Source organism: Mytilus galloprovincialis, chromosome 10 (genome assembly GCF_965363235.1).
Source record: "Mytilus galloprovincialis chromosome 10, xbMytGall1.hap1.1, whole genome shotgun sequence".
Lineage (NCBI taxonomy): Eukaryota > Metazoa > Mollusca > Bivalvia > Mytilida > Mytilidae > Mytilus > Mytilus galloprovincialis.
This window is the reverse complement of record NC_134847.1, coordinates 14,902,824-14,930,168: the sequence shown is the minus strand read 5'-3', so window position 1 is coordinate 14,930,168 and position 27,345 is coordinate 14,902,824. Positions and strand designations below refer to the sequence as shown.

General features: G+C 30.6%; 1 long non-coding RNA gene across 1 annotated transcript; it reads left to right on the top strand.

Annotated features, from left to right (window-relative positions):
- The first annotated feature begins 7,511 nt into the window (after positions 1-7,511).
- On the top strand, positions 7,512-21,399 carry LOC143048993 (uncharacterized). Its single transcript, XR_012969982.1, has 3 exons — positions 7,512-7,718; positions 8,729-9,071; positions 21,284-21,399. It is a non-coding gene; the product is annotated as an uncharacterized LOC143048993 (long non-coding RNA).
- The last annotated feature ends 5,946 nt before the right edge of the window (positions 21,400-27,345 follow it).

Genomic DNA, 27,345 nt, shown 5'->3' with positions numbered 1-27,345 from the left:
TTGCGTGACAAATGTGAAAATTGTAAACATCAAACATGAACTCAATTTAGTCGCCAGTAACAATCTATCAAAAATTTAAAACAAATGATCAGCGGTTCATATGTTACTGCAAAAAAAAAAAAACAACGAACCAGAACTTCTGAACCTCAAAGTTACTAATATAGAACTTAACAACCAGTTTGCAACATTCATGCATGCTAAGTAATCAAATCGGACTAAAACTTCATTCAGTATCTTTCTTTTTACGACCAATTTTGATTTGTTTAAGTTTCTAGTACGAGTATGTCATGAACTTTCACAGAAAGTCAGTTTTTTATTCAGTGAATTAAACAGGTTAAACGTTACTTTTGAATTTTCAATCATACGAAACTTATCATAACTAATTTGTAGAAAGACGAAATAGTACATCTGCTTACAGGAAGTATCATTGACCGTGCCATAGTTAAATTTCAGACCACTTATATATTTTTGTCCCAACTGAAAACATAGAATAAACCAGCTTTGACACACGTTTTAAATTGATTTTGTGTTTGCTTTTCAGGGTTCTTCAACTTCGTCTTATTTCTAGCCATTGGTGCCATCTGCATATACGAAACCGATGTTTAGTATACATATTCCTTTACATGTATCTGGTATCCAATGTTTGTGTTTTGTTCTGACGTTCCAATTATTCCAACAATGTATGGTACTTACACAGCTATAACAGATATCGTGACGGTTGCATGCTGTTTCAAAAAGCTCTTTATATGGAAACTTTTTAAAGATTGGTATGGAACAGCCGTCAGTTGATATTCCTGGATTACGCTGGAAGCATTTTGAATCTTGAGCTGCTGACAATTGAAGCCATGAAAGTATGGAAATAATTGTACAAGCGAATCTGTAAATGTAAAGAAAAAACAGAACATTAAGCTGATCAAAAGACAGATAGTGTGTACACTCTTTGCAAGACGGTTCTGAAAAAAAGATTCTTTTTCCTCTCTGAAAGAACTTTTCAGATCTTCAGGTTGTTCATTTATTTTCCATGATTACATAGAAATACATAAATTTTGATGCACAAAAAACAAGGCGCTGTTATCATACCTTTTTCAAGTAATAACTCTAATTAACAATATTTTTTTCATTTCATGCTCTAAGCGAATGTTCAGTGGTTGTTGTTTGCTCAATCGGTTCAATTAGATAGGAAAATCGTGTTTTAAGTAGCCTGCTAGATTCTAATGATAGTACATGAAATACGTCATATCATCTATATTCATACAAAATAAGGTCAATACTGTTGCTTTTTTTATTTACACAAAAACAATATTGATTCAATTAATTGTTAACACCCCTTATGCGCATAAGGTACCATACCATGTCAAGAAGTTAAATGATATCGGACAAAGATAAAGTAGCACACTACAATTGTTTTATTCACCCCGAATCAGACAACTTTAAACTGCTGTAAATCTTTCTTTAAATTTACAAATGAGGTACAAAAAAGATGAAAAAAGATTAATCTTTCACATTGTGGTAATTTCATTATATTACATATTTTATTATCAAATATTTTATAGGTTCCTGTACAACACAATTTGACCTCCAAATCCGTGTCTTTTAGATTTTTTCTGTTGTATTGCATTCGGTCATAAACACCCAATACGATTTGCGACACCAATTCGTAAGAGGTCACTAAATCTTAGTGGGTATTACATTTGTTCTATTGATGTTTTGGGAAATCTGACTTCACTTTTGTTTTACATATTTCTCGATATTTGACAAATTATTTTTCTCAAATTATGAATATTAGGTAGAGAGTTTGAAGTTGATCCCACCAGGCATACACATTGTTTGAAATTTTAGAAGATCAATGTTCTCCTCAACAAATAGTGTTCTGTTTTCTTGTATATTTTATAATTATTACAAAATGAGTATTTAATAAATCGACGTCGTTCAAAAAATATATGATATGCTTTGCATGTTAAACTCTAATGGCAACGTCAGGCATATCTATCTTTGTTGTGTTTGACTTCAATTTTGTTTTAGTTCTTAAAGCAAAAAAAATGTGTTATATCGTATTTCTTGATATTTTACAAGTTTTTTCTCAAGAAGTTATGATTATTAGGTAGATAAATAGGAGTTATTCTCCCCTAGTATGAAATTGAAAATAGTTTCCTAACACATACAATTCTGTTTACTTATGTTATCTGTTATTGTTATACATATATATAATATATACACATACAACATGTACAAAACTCCGACAAATTTGTCTAATTGGATTTTCGGCATCTTTCAAAACACATTGTTGATTCATCTCTTATGGTTGTGTAGACAATTGTAGAAGTTCCACATACAGAGCACACTTTAATTTTGTGGCCGACCCCATACTACCCACATCATGGACACTTTTTGTTTAATTCACGCATCACACAGCATGCAAAATTGAGTACAAAAACAATCACAGGTACTGCTAGTGGTACCATTTTATGCAAGCCATACAGGTTTTTTACAGTAAAATTAAACATGCTAAGGAGTCAGTATAGACATTCATGCAATATATATATCGTGTACAAGTTGCGATTTTGTACAGGTTATAAAATGTACAAAAATATTGTACATGTTATAATTTGTATAATGCAAAAATACAAGTTATAACATGTACAAAAGTACCTCGTACATGTTATAACCTGTACAAAATATTGCTTAAAATGTTTTTAACTTGTACAAAATCGAAAACAAAGGACATGTTTGTATTATTGCAACAGATGTTATTAACCTCAATACTATTTTTATACCTTTTTTATTTAACCTTTATGTTAGTGTGGTTTGTCCGATTTGATACAGTTTATGTCCAAAGGTCGGTATTACGAGTCATTCCTAAGACCTATCATAAGATATTTCTTAGGACATGATCTTATGTCTTATGATCCTCTAATGACTATCTATGGACATATCTTTATTTGATAAATTATAATTGGGAGTGTCCACTTTGAAGGCAATAGTAAAATACTAGAAATGTGGTATGTGTCCTAAAGGCAATAACCCGTCCATTGAGCAGACAACATCCAAAGGCCACAAATAAATGCTTTCACAGTAGAGGATCTATACTTAAAACATCAAAACGACATTAGCCTCATGCAATGATCTTATAGTTTATAAAAAAACCAAATTGAGTTATAAATTTACATAAGTCATGCTGAAGGCCAAAACAGTTGAAGAGTAGATCCAAAGACATTGATAATGAAGCGTGGTCCAGTCAAAACTATTTTATCTCTCTCTTGCTTTTACAGAGTAAGCATATGATACATTGTTTTAGTCTTTGCATGCTATAAAAGGAGAGGGAGAGTATCACCCAAAATTATAAGGCATTGTTATTTAAATTTTTTGGAAGAATTTAGTAATTTATATCTAATGTAATTGACAATAACTTGTATTTTTGCATTATAAAAGTTATAACATGTACAACATTTTTGTACATGTTATAACCTGTACAAAATCGTAACTTGTACACGACATATATATTATTTTAAATTACTCTTACCTGATTATATTTGAATTCATGCTGATTCTTTCAATATTTTTTCACAAGTGTAATTTGTTTGATAATTCCATTTTTTTGAGAATATATATATGTGACATTAGCGTCGAATGTGTTATTAAATCTTTCACAATCTTTTACATCAGTTCATAGCTCAATTTTGTATGGTGATTAGCCAATATGTATAAAAAAGAATAAGTTAATAAAAATAAAAGCATCAATGGTCAAATGCTAAATCATGTGATTTCCTACACAAACTGTTCTTAACACATGCTTGATATATATATAAATGATTTACATAAATTCATTTATAAGAGTACAACTTAATGAAAGTACAGCATGAGTGCACATAGGTAGTCTGAGTTCAGTGATTTATAAGAAAATATTTTCAAGTTAATAATAATAGTTCCGATAAACAACTTTCATGTTGGCCTGAATAAGCATGCACAACTCCTCAATTCAACTGATAATGCCATATTATGAATTGGGTAGATTACTTAGAAAACAATACTACACAATTTGAAACAAAGTTTGACGAAATCACGGGACAAAATTTAGAGCCAATTGCGGGACAAATGTTCACTTAATCACAGGACAAGGTATTTTTTCCTAATTACCGTCGGTTGTTGAATAGGTGTTGATAATTAAATCCAAATGTGAAATTTTCCATACAACTACACAAAAAATGTGGTATCCCTTATAGACATAACATCAGGACATGCACAGTTAAAACACACTAAAAGCAAAGGAAATTGGCTTTTATTGTTCTTTCTATTAAAGTCACAGTGAGACTTTTAACACAGAGCAAACCAACTCAGCAGTTTTCCTGACCTCATTTTAGGTTTATCATGTTAATGTTATATCATTTCTGAGATATATGAATCCTTGGAATTGAATAGACCGATAAGCTTAATAATGGAACGATAAATAAAACACGCTTTTGATCTTTCGGGAGTGAAACATGATACTCGAAAATAAGACACTAAGAGATGACAGAAGCTTTCAGATTTATTATGAGTTATGATGGAAAACTGAATATACGTATATATATATATATATATATATATATATATATATATATATATATATATATATATATACAAAAAAAAAGTTGCTTTTCAAGCGGTGTACAGAATTATAAATTAAAAATCACGATCCTTTTAAATCACTACAGTAACTTGTTTTATTTTATATTTCATATCGATAAAATTCATTAACTGGTTCTAGTTATACCAAAGATATTTCGTGATTTGTGAAACAGGACAATGTTTTTTATCAGTTCATAACAGGATCACATGTACGCATGTGAATAACATAACCTTGACGTCAACAGATGTTTGATATTTAAATTAAAGATTTACATACAAATTATAATAGTATTAATTTAGAACGGTAAGTGTAAAGTAGAAAAGTTCAACAACCTATTCAACTTATGTGTTATAGATATTGTTTATTTATTGTTAAAAGGTTTATTTCGTAGCGTTATTAACAGTGCAATACTATTCGTGAATTAAGGACCTTAAATAAGCTGCTATTATTTAGTTGTGCCTGCAAACATACTAGATTTATTAAATATAATATATACGTCCATACGTTCAAATTATTCTTGTCATAATTGAACCATTTCATAGCATTGACTTGTCGGAAAAGAATGAACGAAATACGAAGACGACCGAAATTATAACGTTACTGTAAAGAATAAGTCTAGGAGAGAACCAAAGAAAAAATACAAATTTATCAATCGAAAAAAAATGCAAAAAGCTCCGACAACAACAACAAACAACAAAAAGACAAATAACAGAACACAAACCATACTTTATAATCAAGCTTAAGACTGATATGATCTGATTCCAATACTATTTTATTATAACTGTTATCAAATTTAAAGCTCAAAACGTTATAAAGATTTCATTCAAGAATCAAAGTACTGGTAACACAGCTTTATACCACCAGGAACACGAGGAGTTGAACCATTATGTTTTGTGTCAACCATTTGTAAGCTAGATAGAATAACAATCAAGAAATTCAAAGTCAAATCATTACAAAAAGAACTTCTAATTAATTCAAAACTACTCGTTTCATATATGTTACATCTTCAGTAACAAATGAAATTATTTAAGCTGCAATGTGATATCCAAATGACCGATCTGATCCTTTGTCTTTGACATATTTCCCATTTCCATTTTCAATTAAGTAGTTTTTTTCAAAGCGACACTCACCTTTGTTTTCATAATTAGGAAAATGTGACATTATGTCATTATAATCTAAACCGTTACACACTAAAACAGTCTAGCAGTATTTTGCGTCATTCTTTGAAATGTATTACAAATTAGTAATGATCTTAATAGAGTTGTTTCACACCCTATATATAAACTAATGCCTATAAATAGCGAATACAGAACTTTTTAAGTACATTCCCTCCAACCCAAAAATAGCAGAATATTGATTATTTTAAAAATTCAATTAAGAAAGTTATACGGAATAAAAAAAAATTAATGCGTCACCATAACGACTATGATGATTACACACAATGTATAAAGAACTCTTACTACTCCAAGACCCAAGTAGTATGACAGACTGTTTTGTTCTGATAACAGGCTTTTTAGAAAAAAAGTAGATATTGAAAGGTGAATATGAGTACTATATTTAAACACTATACATAAAAACCAATCAAAGAATGAAATAACAATATGTGTTGTCACAGCAGTATTCTCAAACCATTAAAGTCATATGAAACGAGTGAGTGGTGAAAAATAATGTTTGTCTAATTCTTGAATCAATGCATGTATACATCATAAACTTAGTCCTCTGTGCACGATTTCAGCATTATTTTCGCAAATATATCATATAATAGTCAATTTTTTTTCTCTCTGTTTGTTATGATTTAACAAATATGGCTGCTCATTAATTGCCGTGTTTTGAAGTCGAGTTTTACCGATTGTCACCTTATAGTAAACAAATCACAAAAAGCATGGATATTGAACACGTGTTTAACATGTATAATAATCAGATATTTAGATATAGGAAGATGTGGTGTGAGTGCCAATGAGACAACTCTCCATTCAAATAACAATTTAAAAAGTAAACCATTATAGGTTAAAGTACGGCCTTCAACAAGGAGCCTTGGCTCACACCGAACAACAAGCTATAAAGGGCCCCAAAATTACTAGTGTAAAACCATTCAAACGGGTTTCAATGACAGATCCATGCGTATAGTGGTCACCGGATTTTTACGACGAGGGTTACGCGCGGGTCACTATGCATACGGAAAATATGTCGGCGAATTGCTTCCTGGAAGCAAGCAATTAAAAATAAGTAAACTTCTTCTAAATGTGGACAAATTAAAGAATTTTCTCAGAAAAAAGTATACGTACATAAATTGTATAATGAAAACTATCCATTTAGTTATAAAAAAACATATGCATTTTTTTTTTTTAATTTGAGGTTTCTTATGACTTTAAGGTTCCCATGTTATTCTTTTCATATGAACTATTATTGGTCTTTCTGTCATTTCATTTTACCCTTTGCATGTCCGTTATTCGTTGTTTTGATGTGTTTGATATCAACAACTGCATATCTTTAACTTCTTTTTAAATATCAGTCAGAATTATAATGAACGAGTGCACTGAGATATTTTTCAAGCATGATCTATTTTTGATTATTATCTTTCTTCATTCACATTTTTTCTAAACGATTTTATTTGAAGAAAAGCCTAGTGTAATATGTCTGTAAACGTTTGTGTCAAGTTTCTCATATAAGTAAAGAATGTTGATGTTATGATAAAATATATACATATAGACGTTTATCTATTGAATAGATTTAAACATTTTAAATTACATCGAAGATATAAATAAATGCTATCGTGACTTAGTTTATTTTGATATCGAAAGTGGAAATTCCTGTTGGATTGTTTGTTAGCGTCCATTTTCTATAGTATATATTTGTAGCTAGGGTTAACTTTTATTCATAAAATATTGATGGAGCAATGTAGAAAATTTATATAGTAAACACATCTTTAAAATTAATCAATAATATAACGGATTACCAAAATGTTGAGTTGTGTAATCGTTTAACAACACAGAGAAAACAGTCTTTTTATCATGTGCATTTAGGAACTGATTGATTGTGATATTACAAGTGGAAAATCCTGTTGAATTGGATGCAAGCGTCCCTTTCATAAAAAATACTATTTGTAGCAAGGGTAAGTATTTATTGATGGTATTTTAATAAATACACAGATATAAAAACACAATACATACATATATATTATATATTACGGATTGCAAATGTGTCGAGTAAGGTGAATGGATAACAACACAGATATTACAGTGTTTATTCAGGAATCTGCCTGGGGATCAACACGCTTTTTTCCACAAGAGGAATCACAAAAATGTCATCACAACACCTGTTTCGATGTGACGAGCACTAAGGAATTTCAGAGGCTCCCATTGGGGAATCAATGACGCGAATCTGTCAATAATACCTCGTTAATACAAAATCACACAATTAACACATGAAATACTAATATGTAATGTTTTATTGTTTTCATAAAAATTATAAACTCAAATGCGGAACATATCAAGTTGGGGTTTTGAATATTTGTGTTGTTAAAAACAAAGCCATTAACACTCATAAAAAGAAAGAAAAAACATGAACTCGTGTAAGGACAAAAAAATGTTCTTAATGGGAAACAATTGTCAATTGTATGAATGGATTTTCTCAAAATATTTCGAAATAATACACATGTGATGAATACACATGATGCATTGTCAATGTTTAACCAATACCTATTACGACAGATTTAATCCATGATATACGAGTAATTCAGGCCTCAGACAGAGCATATACTGTGACATTCCAGGGTTACGGCTCATATCCCGTTCACAATCAGCTCACATAATATAAACGCTAAGCTGGGATTGTCACAATTCATACCCTGTATGAGACCTGCTGACCATGAAATACAGCATGAGTTCGAATACAGGCAAGGGAAGAATCAAATTTTGCTAACGCAAAAAATGCAGATTTATCATCGTTTTGCTGATATTTAGAATAATAATAAATATGCTTTCATTGGTGATCAAATTATTTGATCTGTCGTAGATATGTTACTTGTTAAGATGTTTTTAAATATATTATATATATATGTTGTTTGCATAATTCAAATAGTATTAAACTTAAGCAATATTGCACAATATACTCAATTTATAGTTAACAGCCAACATGAATCGTAACTCAAGATATGATAGAAAGGATGACGATCAAAATGTACGAGGATTGAGGAAAATTACTTACTGGGAAAAATATGGCGTTAAACGTTTTCCTTATCCAGGAAGGCGCAGATACACACCATCACTTTACCAGTCTGAAGACGTAGGAATCGCAATCTCAAATGACGTTTTCGGACTAACAATCAGTCAGTTCGAACGAATGTATAAAGCTTGTTTAGACCGACGGAAATCACGAGAACAATATATAATGAATCTGAGATATCCAGACAAAACATCGGATGAATATATGGAATACTTACAGGACAGTACAGATTACTTTAAAGGTACTTACAAATTCATATTGAAAAATACATAGAAAATCACAACGTAAAATTAATGTTGATATTTAATAAATTAAGAACATCTTTGAACGAAAGAATGATATACTTAGTTTAAAATTGAAAAAGATGACCTTGACCTCATTTTCATAGTTCAGTGGTCAAAATCAAGTTTTTAAGTTTTGGTCATTTTATCTAATATTATATGCCAAAAGTCAACTATATTTGGTGTATGGAAATATATTATGATTTATTTGTCAGTCCCGCAGGTTTTGTTTGACCATGACCTCAATTTCACGGTTCATTGCAAAGTGTTGAATTTTTGTGTTTTGGTCTATTTTTTTCAAACTATAAGTAATAGGTCAACTATATTTGTTGTATGGAAGCATTTATAACTGTATATGTCTGCCTGGTATAGTTCATCTGACCTTTTCCTCATTCTCATGGTTCATCGGTTCATTGGTCTTTGTTAAGTTATTTTGGTTAATGTTAATCTTCTGTGACAGTTGTAATAAAGCTTTATACGTAGAACTATCAACATAATAGCAATGATTAGAAAAGAAGGCGAGACATTTCAGTGTGTGCACTCTTGTTTATCTGAGCATGCACATTCGAAATTATCCGTAAGATATTTTTTTCACGAGATGAACACAAAATCAAACGTTTGATAACAAATGCCCTTCTCAACAGAGTGACAATTAACTGATAGAAAAACTAGTGGAAGGCCACAATGCGATATGATTTATCACTTGAATCGAAAGCTTGATATTGTTTTTTGATTGATGGGGATAAGTATCACGACTTATATAACTTCAAGCTCAATTCAAAAAGGGGGATGTCCATCAAAAGCTGACAAACGGTTATAATAAATGGGATAAGTGAAACACAACTTTCGTATATCTGACTTTCTACACTCTAAAAAAAATTACTTGGAATTATCAAAAAAAAGTAATTCAATTACTTGATTCAAGTAATTGAATTTGTCAAAATTATTGATCATTGATAGTAATTATTGGTGATGTTAAGTAATTTCAAGTATGTACAAGTAATTTACTTTTTCAGTAATTCTAAGTAATCCAATTCAGTAAACAAAATAATCAACATAAGTAATTCTAAGTAATATTTTTAGTAATTTCAAGTATTAATTACAAGTAAATACTAGTAATATAATAAATAATTGTAAGTAATTAACAGTAAAACGTCAAGTAATTCACAGTAATAATCCAAGCAATCTCAAGTAATCCTTAGTAAAAATATTAAGTAATACTCAGTAAAATAATAAGTAATTACAAGTTATCATTTCAAGTAATCATTAGTAATAATTTCTAGTAATCCTCAGTAATAACTTTTAGTAATCCTAAGTAATAAATGTAAGTAGTCTTTAGTAATAATTTTAAGTAATTCGTAGTAAATAAATTTAAGTAATTCTTAGTAATAATTTAAAGTAATTCTTAATAAAAATCTTAGTATTTCAAAATAATAATTCAAATAATTCTTATTTAAAGTAATCTGCTTAAAGTACACGAGATCGAGAAAACAAAATCTAATCAATGACATATTTATTGAAGAACAATTTAAGAGTAAATAATCTCTGTACTGATTAATGTACACTCCCATAGATTTGTTTGTCATGTGCTGCAATTTATAGGCACTTATTTATAATATTTTTATAGATTGAAATAAAATTTCTACACTGTTTTATTATAAATGCATGTAATTGGAAATAGTAACATACCTTTTTAAATAATAATCATATACTTTATCAATTTCTCTTGTTTGTTGTAAGTTAACATGAACAACTTCCTCAGCAACTCTTTGTGTTATATTTTCATTTAATTGAATAAGTACACAAAGTGTAGCCAGAAACATGAAAACCAACAAAGTGTCCTTTTTGTAAGGTTCCCCTTTCCTTTCGTGTGTGTAACTCGTGTAAGTATTTCAATAAACTCTGTAAACTTTTGTTCAAATTCAAAACTGAATGAGCTCCAGCCAATTTTCCAAGATAGCTTACCAAAGTCAAATGAAACCTTAATTCTGATTGGCCGAATTTATTTTCAGTCTCAAATCAAAAACTACTTATTAAAAATACAGGAAATATTATACAATTTTGTCATTTATTATAAATAGCTAATTTTTATTTTTAGTAAAACTAAGTCATGTTAATTATACATTATAAAATTATATTAAAAATAGATCATAATAATTTGAGGATATTTTGAAATGAAAATAGGTTTAGTAATGACTAGTAATTCTTATACTAAGCAAAACAGGCTATTTTTTCAATTTGGATTTAATTTTAATTATGTAATTTGCATGATTTCTTGTGCTTAAAATTCCATCTTTATTCTGCATTATTATTTTTAAGCATTGCATAATACTTTTCCTACAATGTATTTTGTATAGATAACGTTGTGCGCAGCACAGTACATTCTATTGGAAATGTGTTATCTACTTTGAAATAGAAAGTGTTGGGCGCTACACTGAACATTAGATTACAGAATATACATGAAATTTATGAAAATTTTCAAGCACAGGAAATTATGTAAATTCCATATAATTAAAAATATTTCCAAGTTGGAATAATTGCCTGTTTAAAGAAAATTGTTATCCAAAATTATGCAATTTTCAGACTTAAACCTACATATTGTTGAAATTTTTAAATCATGGAGTCAAACTTCATAGGAAGCATTTATTATTTTATCTAATAGAAGTTGTAAAGGTTGTATATATATAGAGTAAAATCATATAGTAATCATGTTTAGTAATTTATCTAATCCTACCTAGTAATGAGATTTTTTTTTCAAGTAATCTGAAGTTATTTTAGTAAATTATTTACTGTATTTAAGTAAAAATAAATTACTGAGTAATTTTTGAAATAGTTTTACTAAATTCAAGTAATCAATTTTTACTTAAAACTATTTGGATTACTTAAATCAAGTAAAAAAATTAATTAAGTAATTTCAAGTAATTCCATCAGAACATTTAGTAAAACTAAGTAAAAGTAAGTAATTGTAAGTAAAAATGTAAGTAATACAATTACTCAAAAAGAGTAAAGAAAAATTACTAAGTATTTTTGTTTAGTGTGTACTAGTAATTCCCGACAAAATTGGCGAGTTGGACCTGATTCAATAGCTGAAGATGCATCACAATTGGATGATAGTTGTTCATTGTTCTGTCATATTGACAAAAGGGGTTTATCAACCCAAATAGATATAAGATACGCTTGATTTGATAACATTCGTCCTAATTAAAATAAATATTAATATATCTATTAATGTATTTTAAGTTTAAAAATATCGATTTGACAATAAAGTTGAGATTTAAAAAAGTACAAAGCAGACACAAGTACATACCTACTATCTTTAAATCAATCAAAGTGTTATAGTAAGGTGTTCATCGTCGAGAAAAACGTCCCTTTAACGAGTTTTAGTCTACTAATAACACACGGTTATTTTTGTTGGTAAATTATAGGAAAATCATTATTTTTTTAAAGTCATGATTGTAGTCGAAAGTTCTCATGGTCGCGATTTTTGAATTTTTGTGTTTTTACAGGATACCCATTAAATCCCGTATTGGAATGGATATCTTTAACACAAAAAAATTCAATACTTACGCTATTTTTCGTGGTGAAAACAGTTATTCTACCATGGCGTCCTTCTAACGCATTGGGTACACACCCGTGGTAAAATATGAGTATGTGTTCCGAGCATACTCCAATGGCATATGCTTGTTTAATACATAAAAGATATATATATATAAATTATCAATAAAATTCATCCACATCTATTTAAACCTGTTATTGTATATAGTTTGAGCATTTCAATTATTCTGTTAACTGCGTTCTTTTACGCCAATCTACAAGTGCGTTAATTTATGGAAACGGCAAATATTTGCCTCCACCTAGAGCACTTCGATCCCAAAGAATTGCCGTATTAGAATCGAACTATAACATCGGGGCTTGAATATATCTGTATTTTACCACTGATTGGCCCTTTATGACAAATATTTACCCTGAGCGATATTCAAGCCCCTGTGAATTATTTCTTAAATAGAATATAGTTTATCAACTAAATATATATGATATAACAAAATCGGATTTTTTTAAAATGATGTTGATATAATTATTTCAGCACTCAAGTAAGACTAAAATGTTGCTCTAAATTTACCACATGTTCAGCAACAGTAGAATTATTACGTGTATCTTCATGCAATTGTTTGCTCTGATTTAGCGAAAAGACGCATTGCGTGTGTGTGCCAACTTTCATGTGTGAGATAAAAGTCGTTTAAAAAAACTGAAGAAATAAGCTACTAGAAACACAAATTGTGGAAACATTTTGGCATTGATAAAGAACGGACTATCCCGTGAAATAATCATTGTTTTGATTACACTTTTAGGTCATTAACAAGGACAGTGGACACTCGTTACATTTCTCAGTTTCGCTTAGTGTGTGGTTGAGTAATTTGTTTTGAATAGCTAGATAACGGAGTAAATTATTAATATCTTCGAAAGAATAATATGAATAGTGTCTGTTTTTCAAGACTTTCAAATGTTTATTGAATATATTTTCTGTTATAATTGTAGTATAACAACCAAATCGGTAAATTTCGTGTCACATCCGAAATAAAGCACATCAAGACTATGTTATGATTTGCATGATTTGTTTGTTACCAAAATACTCCATCGTTGTAAAAGACAACTAAAATGTAGCATCGATATTCTATCATAATAAAACAGCAGAAACAACTACAATAATTCTAAGCTACATGTATATGCTTGTTCGAGCAAATCTATAAAGCCAAGGACCTATCTGTAAATGACAAGATATCAGCCGGACATTTTACTTCGTTTGTTGCTACACATTCTATTCTTATTCTACGCCTTTCATGAGCAAACATTTAATTTACTTTGTTACTCATATATATCCTTAAATATCATTCATTTCACGTTACAAAGTATTTATTTTCATCCGGTCTTTTTGGCAAAGTCGGTGATTTTCAGTTCACACCAAGCCAAATTATTTACTTTCAGAATCCTCCTCTCGAATTAAAACGGTCGTTCCCTGTAAACTTTGGGAAGGGAGTTATAAAATCATAGCCTGCTTTAGAAATTTACGACCAAAAAACTTATTACCGTAATAAGTTAACTAAGATTACTGTGTACAGATTTTTTTTAATAACTGACCGAACGATGTCGAAATTCTTTGAAAAAAGGATAAAGGATAAGATGTACATACAGTCTCAACGCGATGTAGCCTTTGTTTTGATGAAGTGACGTAAAGCTATCAACGATCAATCTATGAATAAATCCTGTATATAAAGGCAATAGTAGTATACCGCTGTATATGTCTGTTCCAAACCTGGATCGAACCGGTATTTGAGTGGTTACGGTTGTTTCAAGTCTGTTAATTTGTTTGAGCCAATTCTTTTGTTATACATTATACCGTTATTTTTCTCAAATGAATTGTTTCAATGTTTGTATATCAGGACCTTTCATAGCCAACAATACGATATGAATTGTTTCATTGTTGAAGACCGAACACTTGCCAACACGGATTATTTTCTGATTCATCTTCTGATATTAATTTACAGGTATTACCTGCAATTAACTGTTTCAATGTCTCATGCAAATGAAGTAAGGTCAGATCACTACAAAAGTTTAAAAGTCTGAGAAGACCAGTTTTTGCCTTAAATTGCATAAGTTTTCACTCTACATTCGCAAAAATTATGACTTGTGTTTTAATTTTTCTTGGCAAATTCTCATTTATATTAAATTTACATGAAATTTACTCGACGTATTCTCGACTTTCTGAATATGGTCCTACAATATTTTGACAAATTTTTCACATTTAAATACTGTCTTGAGATTTCTCGACATATTCTCGACATTCTTAATTTTTCTCGGTATATCTTTAAAAATTCTGAACATTTCATAATGTGTCTTATATTTACTTGTCAGTTCTGAGATCTACAAATCATGACCAAAATTCATGATATAACTTAATATATATTTATCTTAGTACGACAAAGTGTATGATATACTGTTGTTTCAAGTTACACTCTTACAACAAAAATAAAAGTTGGGCATGTACAATAATTTATCTTTTGGTATATAAATTATTTTACAAATAGTTTTTAAATAATTACAAATTGTGATTCCTGATAAAATAAATGATTAAAACCAATCAGACTATAGACATATTTCATTCAACATTCATAATATTCAATGTTGATATGGTAAATGATTATTGTACCAAAATGTGGTTTATATAAATAGCAAATCATGATGATATATGGTATACAAATCATTCATTTAACAGAAGAAAACAAGGTGTAATGTAATCTGGTGGAATATGTATTAAGATTCATGCATAGACAGGATGTACCCTATACAATTTAGGTATTCCACACCCCAGAGTACACACAACTGTTAAAAAGAAATTGCTATTTTACCTGTTATCAGCTATACAACGTATCAGTTGACTGAACATGTCACTACAATTTAAAAAGTGTGTTGATAGATGAACATGAAAATCATTATTTTGATGATCAATGAAAAATTGAATTAAAATGGATATTCTTCATTAAAATTATGCGGTTAATAATTTTAACATACAAAGAAATTGAATAATTCCCAAAGATTAAAACAAAATTATTATCTACTACAGGAATAGTAAGAATGTTCACATTTCAGGCGAAATGTATACTGTTGAGATAGTGTCAAGATATATTAAAGAAAGTCCAAAATATGTCAGGACATATTCAGACATTTTTAAGATAGTCAAGAATATGTTAAGACATATCTAGACATTATTAAGAATGTCAAGAATATGTCAAGACAGACCAAGACAAAACTAAGACAGTCAAGAATTGGTCGAGACTATTCTAAACTCTTGTAAGATGGTACAGAAAGTGTCTAGAATTTTTTAAACCATGTTCATACCGTCAAGACACTTGTCAAGAAAAATCAAGAACCTTATTAGACAAATTCATACTATGTCAATATTTTGTTTTAAATAAGACAGGCAAATTAAGCATGTCGAGTTAAAATTCATGCAAATTCAGACAAAAACTGGTCTTTTCTGACTTTTTGACTTTTGTAGTGGATGAACTCGGCCGCCAAGACATGTACACTTTGTTTCTATCCCATAGATAAAATATAATTGACCCGCTAATTATAGTATCTGAGATAAGGACTTGATCACTAAGACATAACCTAGTTCACATTATAAATAAAATGATGTCGATGTAAGGTTAACCACATATGACCGACATGTTGCACGGCTACTTTTTATTACCACCCACATATAGATATCGTAGAACTCACGATAAAAGAAATGCGAAGGATATCAAAGGGGCATTCAAACTCACAGATCAGAGATTCAAATAACGAAACAAAACCGTATACAGTATTCAAGAAGTCACTAAACAATGAACATAAAGTCAAGGAAAATAATGATATGACAATTACAATGAATTTATATATTTTCGTCCCATAATGTACAAACATGAATCCAGTATACCTTCAATCTGAGACTGGCTTCGAATGCGATTGTAAACAGAACAACTGAAATTAGCTTTCTACAAAAATCCTGGTTGGTTAGCTTTTAAATTAACATAAGACGATACAACGATACAGCTACTGCAAGTTTATGCAATTATTAAATATTATTTCAATCTGATATATGTTAACTCGCATACTTGCGTAATCGTATATGTAAGCTCAGATGCGGATAACGTATTCCCAGATCTATATTTAAGATTGATGTTATTACAATACTCTTTTTGTGGGTATTCATCAGGTCATTTGTAGACCAATGTATGCTAAAATAATTTTGTAAGATGGAGTTATTAACTTGTTTCGTATTGTATTGTTTGTTTACATATCTTTGATGCAGTCTTTTTTATCTATGTAGAGTACAATTATACTCGTACCTGCTCATTGAATTCATTACACGTTAATATTACACAGGTTTTGGAACTAATTACAATTACATGTGCTTCCACACTTGCCAAAGAAAAAAACTGGATTGTGTAAAAAAAACCCACTACGATCACCTTTCATCAAAAGACAGACAGATAACATTTTGGAAAGATAACTTATGAATGTTAACAACAAAAGAATATCTCGAGAAATCACTCATATCGAATGCTATGAAAAAAATCAGAATTTTGACATTTTAATAAGTCAAGATGACTTGATCAATCAGGTGAATGAAAATGGTAAATGTGCACCATATAAGTATTAGTACAAATGTCAATCTCGAACTGTATTTGGCAGCATCCATATTAAATAATTTCTAAATATAGAACCTTTAGTTTTAATCCTTTTTTTCTATACATGCGTATATGTAGAAGCGACAAGTTGTCTTCACGATTGTTGTTTTCCTTGACATTTTAGCGTTGACCTTTGACCCAAATTTAAGAAAATCGTGACCACTGTAGTCAACGACGACATCGATATTTCCTTTATATCCGTTTGTTATCCTTTTTTAATGATGTCAAATTCAGCCGTGTGTTATCCGTTAACCCAAATCGATAATGTTTGTTGGTTGGCACTCTACTATTTCACACGTACAACCGATACGGTCGACATGTTAACATGTCAATAATTGGGACACAGCAGCCAACGCTGTATAACCATACACCAAAGACAAAAAGATCAACCGCCTGAAAAATTCCAGGAAAAAATCACATAAACTAAACATGAACGCCAGCTAAAAAAATGTAGACTGTGAATTTGATAATTGTCAATGACATCAACATCAAAAGCAATTACCATTTTTGTTAGTAAATCTCGTAAATAGTAACTACAATTTCTCGAGTAAGTAAGCGTAAGTAAAACAGAATATTAAAGGTTAACAAAATAAGAACAACATTGTAAAATTACCTACTTTAAAATTCAAATGGTTTCATTTGTAAAATATGCAAATGCTCAAATTAACGCGGTTGTTAATTTAGGATAAATGTAAACAAATCAAGCAAAGGTAGATATCTATGTGATTTTTTTAAGCTATAGTTCAGGGAAATATATCAAGGGGACCCAGTCAGACAGGTTTGGGTGGTAAAGAAAAATCTTCATCCGGTCAACTTGTGTTAAAGAGTATAAACATAATTTTAAGATATCGTCCAGGAGACTTTTACAGTTGGTTCCGAAAGGAATACCGACAACCGGGCTCCGTTATTAATACATATGTTGTGAAAAGTAAAATCACAAAAATATTGAACTAAGGGGAAAATCAATTCGGAAAGTCCATAATCACATGCCAAAATCAAATAACAAAACGCATCAAAAACGAATGGACAAAAAATGTCATATTCCTGACTTGGTACAGGCATTTTCAAATGTAGAAAAAGGTGGATAAAACTTGGTTATATAGCGCTAACCCTTTCACTATAATAACAGTCTCATCAAATTCCGTTATATTTACATGATGCATTAAATAAACAGTCACAATTAATAAAATAGTCAAAACATGGGTACATCAGTCATCGTCGTATAACAATTTTAAAATGAACACAAAAAGATCTTCTATCTACGAACACATTGATTGATATGAGTGTCTGACGTCAGAATTTTTTTTTATACGTCACATAAATTTGTCGTTCAATGTGCAAACAAACAGTTTTAAAATTTACATAGGCAATGTAAGCATACAGGGTTAAAAATTCAAAAGTATGTAAGAATAAATTACAAAAATAGACCAAGATTTAAACTAGTCCAAAAGTTATAGGTAGAATTTATGAGAAATCCCAAAATATTTAATTCCACTACGCGATTGAATTATTTTGACGTTTGTGGTTCAAAGTATATAATGATTCACAATAGAAATATAGCATAATTATATTTAATAGACCAATATATTACTGACGGGATCTTTTAAAGTACAGAGTCACGAAATTAGAACAAAATACATACAAAGAGTCGCATATACAAAACAAACCACCAAAAAATGAAAGCCAATACAAACACATTGACGAGATGTATAAGTACCGAGCCACGACAAACGGATATCACATAAAACCATTTAACAGTAAAAGGGATATTAATAATAGAACAAAGACAAATGAAAGAACAATAAAACATGTTGTTAAGATGATAAACAACATCAGTACGCAGAATCTATACACCAAGACCATCGTGTATTATTTGAGAAGTTGATACGGAATATGTATCAACAAGGTCTTGGTACCTTCCGATGAACTTATTTTGAAAAAGGACGAGACGTTCTTTGACATACCCCTGGTTCATCAACGTTCTACTCAGACACTTATGACGTTTCACAAAGTCTGAGTAGGAGCTGAAGCTCTTGAATATCGAATAAGTTGGGAGATATATATTCCATATGAAGGTGAAGTTGGTATATTGCTACTAAGGTAGGGGAAATTTATAATTTCAAAATCAAATTCGTCTCGTTTGTCATAGATTCTGGTACTGAGATGACTGTGTAAGTCAAATTCGAGATATAAGTCTAAAAATGAGGCGGAGGAAGCTGTGTCTGTTGTTTCTTTAATCTCTAGTTCTGGGGGATATATCAATGGAACCCAATCAGAAAAGTTCGAATTGCTTATGGACAGAACATCATCAATATATCTGAAAGTGAAATTTAATAATCTGGCTTCTTTGATTCTCTTGTTTTTGACAAGTGTCTGGAGGAACTCTGATTCATATAAAAATAAGAAGATGTATGCAAGAAGAGACGCACAGTTTGTTCCCATAGAAATGCCGACAATTTGTTAGAAAAGTCTACTTCCAAACTCAACAAATATGTTGTCGATAAGAAACTCCAGCATACTGACCACTTGTTCTTCTGTGTAGCATGTTTTACCTTTTTGTTTGTCACTATTAACGAAATATGCCTTATGAAATCCCAGGGTAATAAGTTTATAGCGTATGCTACCATTTTTATGTTGAAAGGCATTATGGATAATTTCTTTTAGGCGATTTTTCAATTTTACATGGGGAATGGTGGTATACAGGGTTGAAAAATCAAAAGTTTTGATGGAACTAATTTCAGAAAAAGACCGAGATTTAAAATTGTCTAGAAGTTCTTTAGAATTTTTAAGAATCCACATATAGTTAATACCACTACGCGAGTAAACAGTTTCACAGTGTGAATGAGATAATTCTGCATATCGATTACCTTCTTTTTTGTAAAGTATGTTTATTTTTCAGAATGATTTAAAAAAAAAAGTGCAAAATTATATTCTAAATCAATACATTTATAACATAAATTACCATTTGATGGTTTGAAAGATCTGTGTAAAATAAAGTTCAAACATACATTCATGTGTACTTGAGTAGGTCAGTGTTTGTCATATATTTACAACTGCATAATGCTAAGGTAAGTGGGCTCGAGCAATGAAGAGTTTGAGCGTTCAAACTGGGGGAATACAAATATACATACCTTAAGTTTGGTCATATTAAGTTTTTATATATTTTTAAACATGTATTTGGTTCCTTAGACAAAAACCATCAACATAATATCAGAGTGTGGAACTTTTGGTATGGACAAAATATTTGTTAAGTTTGATTGAGTATAATTCAGAGAAAGTTGCTAATTCTATGAACACAAATTATCAATTCAACTTCATGCATTTGATTTTTAATATGAGGCAGAACTAATAAAAAAACTTTTAAGAGATTACAAAGGCAAATAAATCATTACATACACCTCGTATATTATTTTGAACTAGACATGATAGATATAAAGAATACGATATAAAGCAATGCTTTGTTGCATATCTTAAGATTTTCTCGCTATCGACAACAATATACGGCATTAATCTGGAGTCAGCTACAAAAATAAACGTGTTTTCGTGGTCTTAGATCTTAAGATACATGTATCGTCTTACACATTGCAATGTCATCGATATGATCGTTTCACGGTCTCTAAATGCGCCTGGCAGTTGGTTCATGCATAAAGGGACCGCTTTCTCTTTCGATGCAAACGGTCATGTTTGGTTTGCAGTTCCTTCTACTCCTCAAGTTTTACATTATTACCTTTATTTATCTCTTTTCGATTCAAGAAAAGTAATTATCGGTGATAAAATATTCATGATACTAGATACCGACTATGTCTACATTTAACTCTCTATTGATCATGTTGATGGTGTAATATAAAAGTTCGTTTGAAATGATCAGCAGTGAACACAAATATATATATGTAAATGCTATGACAATTTTTAGATAAATAATGGAATAAAAATGTGTTTTATAGATGACGTGTCCTGGACGGGAAAAGATTTGAAGGACGTACACTTATACGAGCACTTAGTGAAAACAGCTGGTACTGAAGTAGATATACGTAAAAGGCAACAATTATTTATCATACAAGAAACTATACAAAATAAAATTATGCTAAAATCAAGTGCAATGCTATCATTATTATGGAGTGGAAGTTTAGCAGAAGGTATAGATTTACCAGGTAGTGATATGGATATAATGTATGTCATCAAAAATGTAGACATAATACGTGATATAAGGAATATCAAACACTTAGTACAACGGACAACACTGGTTATGGAGAATGATAATGATCATCCTGGTTTTACTAGACTCCGATTAATAGCAGGTGGGGATGGGGAATCTTTCTTTATAAAACCCTATTGCTTTGAAAGTACAAGACAAGGTTTATATTTGTCAGTCAACTCATTTGTTAATAATATAAATAAGACAATCCCCAACTTGAAGCTCTCATCTCACGGCCCCTGTTTATCAGATTACGATAAAAGCGTTGATATTGCAATTTGTCTACGAAGTAAATACCTACCTTACAATGCAATTCCTTGGGCATTGCTTTACCGACTGCAGTGGCCACCGGATTCCGTAATTGAAAAGATTAAAAAAGATGGATGTTTGTTAGTACCTATTGGACCAAGCACTTTGTCAGATTGTAATATATTATGGAGATTATCTTTCTCTATGGCAGAAAAACAACTTGTACATTCGTTTACTTACACTCAACTGTTATGTTATTGTCTCCTCAAACTTACATTAAAGCATATCGTTAACGCAAACAAAGATACTGAAGGTTTGTTGTGTTCTTACTTTCTGAAGACAGCTTTATTCTGGGTTTCAGAAGAACTTGATATTGACAATTTTCACTCATCTAAATTATATTCTTGTTTTTGTCACTGTCTTAGTAAAATGATAGGATGGGTAAATAAATGTTATTGTCCGAACTATTTTATACCTGAGCATAATATGTTCCTAGGAAAAATCAATGCAGATAACAATAAAACACTAATGAATGTGTTGTATAAAATAAAGTGTGACGGAATTCATGGGTTGATACATAGTTTGTTTCAATACGAATATGAACATCATAGTTTATTAAGTACACAGCTTGAACCTTCATTTATCAAATTAGACTTACTATTTTACAGGATATGTTATGACAATTATTTTTCTCTGGATAACATGTCCAGGTGTTTAAAATCACTTGAATTTATTGAATATTTACTTAAGTCGAAATCGTGTACATTTATTTTTGATGTATGTAAACTCCATCATGCCAAAATAAGTTAATGTACAGCACAACAACTACCATCACCAACGGTAACGACTGAAAGGTACAACATACACAAACGTTATCACAGACATTTACAAGACGGTATTAAGTCAGATGCTGTCTCAGGCTGGTTGTTATACGCGTCGTTTTATTATGTATCAGGGCAGTTCAATGTTACACTAAGACTTACGGATTACGTTCTTTCAAAATGTTTACCTGATATGATAGAAAAAGGCTGTCAAAATTACCATAATAAACAAATCAATTATTACAGAAATCTTGTACATGCCACAATGACCCTGCAGGAGAAAATGAGAATTGGTGTCATACAAAATGTTATGTACTTACAGCATTCATCACTAATACCAGAGGAACTACAGCTGGAGGTGAACGACCATTCCATATACATACCTCCTATTGTTATGTCTTACTGTCTTAAATTTCTCTGCTATCATCATGTCGGTGATGTCTTAAACAGACAACATGCTTTACGTGATTTATTCTCAACAGTTAATCAACGAACTTTAATTGATTCAAATACCTTATCGAATTCATTAACAATACTCGGAATATGCCTTGAAATATCAGATGATAAGGACACTGCCTATCTGTGTTATGAAACAGCTCTACAATGTGATTATTATATATGTACTACAGCAGAAGCAAGAAGATCAAAAATCTTGACAGAATGATATAATCGTGTGTATTAACAATATCAGAGTATTTGAATAAAATCAGTCAAATAAGATGTTTGTCATTATTTGATATAGCTTCAGGTAGCACTTCACAGTTCGGTGTGTAGTTTTGAATTTTCGCCACTGTGATTTTTTTCAAATATGAGAGCTAATGTGCAATAACATTCACTTTTGATAGCTGAGGATTAAATTGACCTTAATTGGGTTCATATGAACAACACGATTATGTAATGTCTGTAATTTAGGCTGATTTCTGTGTGACAGCCCACATTTGCATACCCATACCATACATTGTTCCGGCAATTATTGTAATGTTTTTTCCCAACTTTTTTGTCGCACGAACTTTGTGATTAAAAGAGTAGGTCCGATAAGGACCGATTTTGGCCTCAATTTTCAAGCTCATGTGGCGAAAGATTTTTACTACTTGTTAAACACTATAGTGTCTATTTCATTTAATTCATTTAGTGAATGTGAAAGTTTTAACTTATTTAGTAATTAAAACGATCCGATTCAAGCTCTAACATGTCTAATATGCCAAATCTACCAAATATGCCGAAAAATGTCAATTTTCTGATGTTTTTTGGTCAAAAATGAAAGTGGCCGAATCTTTGTTCATTCTCAACCTTTATATATGTTATGTATTATAATCAAATACAAATTAAATTTAATATTGAGGATGAAAACGAATGCGGCCACTTTCGTTTTACACGAAAACCGTCTAAAATTTAACCAAAGTGCTAAAATAGTGAAGATTTCAGTAATTTAGCATTACTTAATGGTTCTAGTATCCTATATATGTGTATTGTTTTGTCAAAAACAGCCCATATTTATGAAGCAGAGGCATTCTACTGTTCAATAAAAAAAAAATGTTACATTTAAACAATTTTGTAAAACTGCTATATTTTGGGGCCAAAAAGGAATCTCACTGGACCTACTCCTTTTCGAATAAATGAGGCGATTTTTTTTATTGGATCATTAGGAAAATTAATGTCCACAGTTTCTAAAAACGTATCACTCAAAGGCATTGACTTTCTAGTTTGATCCAAATTTTGTGCGGATATATGATATTTTCACCCCCTTTTGGCAATATTTTACGGTAATTAAATGCAGAATGTTGCCATGGATACACATAAAAGGAATTATATTCCGCCCTTTTAACTTTTGAAAATCATCTTCTAGTAGTGAATTAATTATTACAGAAAACAGGAGTTAACCCAGCTTTGTTGGCATTCTGTCTTTGGCGTCTGTTGGTATTTGGACCTTCCGAACTCCCGAACAGCTGTATAGTATACAGTACGTGCAGCTATTCTGCAGGTATATCTCCTTAGCCGTCTACTTTTATATTTTTCATTACATCTTTCCCTCATATCATATAGGAAAAGTTCGTCGCAGTACATTCTATCTTTCATGAACTTTATACCCTGACAAACATATGTTTAGCATACATATCAGCCTAGTGTTAACCAGAGCTGACTCAATCACATATTCATTTGTTACAGTTTTACATTAATAAAAGTCAACACTATTGCGTGACAAATGTGAAAATTTTAAACATCAAGCCTGAACTAAATCTTGTCGTCAGTAACAACATTAATTCAACGGTTCATATGTTATTGCAAAGAAATCACAAAAAAAAAACACTTCACAACCTCAGAGTGATCAACATCGAACTTAACAACCATTTTGCAACATTCATGCATGCTAAGCAATCAAATCGAACTGACTGTTCCGTGGCTTCCAACACAACCACCGTCCAGAGTACAACCCTATATAATTGATGTGATAGCCGTTGAAAGACCATACAAGAAATACTTAAAAACGCAAAAACAAAACTGGATTTTATTTTCATCTGTTAATTAACTATGTGAGTTAACCTCAATAAGTGCATTTTAGAAATCAGAAACCATCATAAAACATTGCAGTGACTTGCTTCATCTCTTATGTAGGTGACTGCAATGGCTAATTTTGTTCAATAATTCATTCAGTATCTTTCAATTTACGACCAATTTTGAATTGTCTTAAGTTTCTAGAATGAGTATGTCATGACCCTTCACAGAAAATCAGTTATTTTTTTTTCAATGAATTTCAGGTTACTTTCGAGTTTTTAATTAAACAAAACTAATCATAATTCGATTGTTGAAATCTGTAAAAAAAAAAATAGTACCTCTGCCTACAAGAAATATCATTGATCGTGCGAGAGTTAAATATCAGACCACTTATATTTATTTTCCCATCTGAAAACATAGAATAAATCAGCTTTAGAACATGTTTTAGGTTGATGTTTTGTTTGTTTTCAGGGTTCTTCAACTTCGTTATATTTCTAGCCATTGGTGAAACTTGTATATACAATACCGATGTTTGGTATACAGATTCAATTACATGTATATGGTATCACATGTTTGTTTTTTGTTCTGACTTACCAATTATTCTAGCAATGTATGTTACTTACACAGCTATAACAGATATCGTGACGGTTACCTGCTGTTTCAAAAAGCTCTTTATATGGAAAGGTTTTAAAGATCGGTATAGAACAGCCATCAGTTGATATTCCTGGATTACGTTGGAAGCATTTTGAATCTTGAGCTGCTGACAATTGAAACCATGAAAGTATGGAAATAGTTGTACAAACGAATCTGTGAATATAAAGACAAACCACAACATTAAGCTGATCAAAGGCAGATAAAGTGTCAACTCGTTGCAAGAAGGTTCTGAAAACGATTTGTTTTTCCTCTCTAAAAGAACTCTTTAGATTTTCAGGTTGTCCATTGCTTTTCCATGATTACACAGAGATCCATAAATGTTGATGCAAAATGACAACGCGCTGTAATTATACCTTTTACAAGTAATTACTCTAATTAACAATAATGTATCACGTCATGCTCTATGCTCATGTTCAGTGGTTGTTATTGGTTTAATTGGTTTAATAACATTGGAAAATCTTGTTTTAAGTAGCCTGATAGATGCTAATCATAGTATATAAAATACGTCACATCATATCTTTTTCATACAAAACAAGGCCAATTACTATTGCCTTTTTGATTTACCAAAATCAATATTGATTTGTTCAATTGTTAACGCCCCTGATGCGCATAAGGTACCATATGCAACCTGTCAAGAAGCCAATTGATATCAGACAAATTAAAGGTAGCACAATACAAAGATTTGTTCATACATAATTTATTGTTATGTAATAAGTTGCTATATTGTGGTGTCCACTCTTGAATGAATTTAGCCTCTTTGTTATTCGTAGCATCCAAATATATTTTATGGATTCCTGTATAACACATTTTGACCTCCAAATCCGTGTCTCAGATTTATTCTATTGTATTATGGTCTTGGCGGGAGGAAATCGTTGGTAGTACAAAATAGCATACAGTTGGACAAATCAAAATGTGTGAAATAAGACATATTACAAAATTGCCAATGTCAGTTTTTTGTAAAGTTTGCTTCCAAAATGTTGTATGAAAACTTGAAAATCGTTGTAGAATGGCTTTGGGAAAAACATAATTGTACATTCCTTTAATTCTGTGAAAATGATCTAGTTTCTTGGATAATCCAGAAATATCCATGTTTTCATTTCACTGCTAATTACAAACATGTTCAAGTTCACATACGACATTTTGGTAGCATGCATTTTGCCAAAATTTTAAAAGCCTGTTTGTGAGATATTTTTTTCTTACAAAAATTGTAACATTGTAACTTTCATCATTTTGGAAGCCCAGCGACAAAGTAATTTAAATCCAAAACGGAAAATAGTTTCCTGACAAATGCAGCTCTGTGTATTTATATTTTGTTTTATTTGTAATTAAAATACACATGAAACAACTCAAACTTATTTGTCTAATGCAATTTTGGCGTCGTTCAAAATATATCGCAAATTGATGTCTTCCGCCAAGCATCCATATCCTTCTTTTGTTTGACTTTTTACAATTGTGTAAATTTTAAAGCACAAAAGAAGATCTTTATATCGTGTATATTTTTCTCAACTTAGGGTTATAATGTAGAAAGTGGGAAGACATTACATATAAAAAGTATACTTTCATTGTGTTGCCGACCCTACTCTACCTACATCGA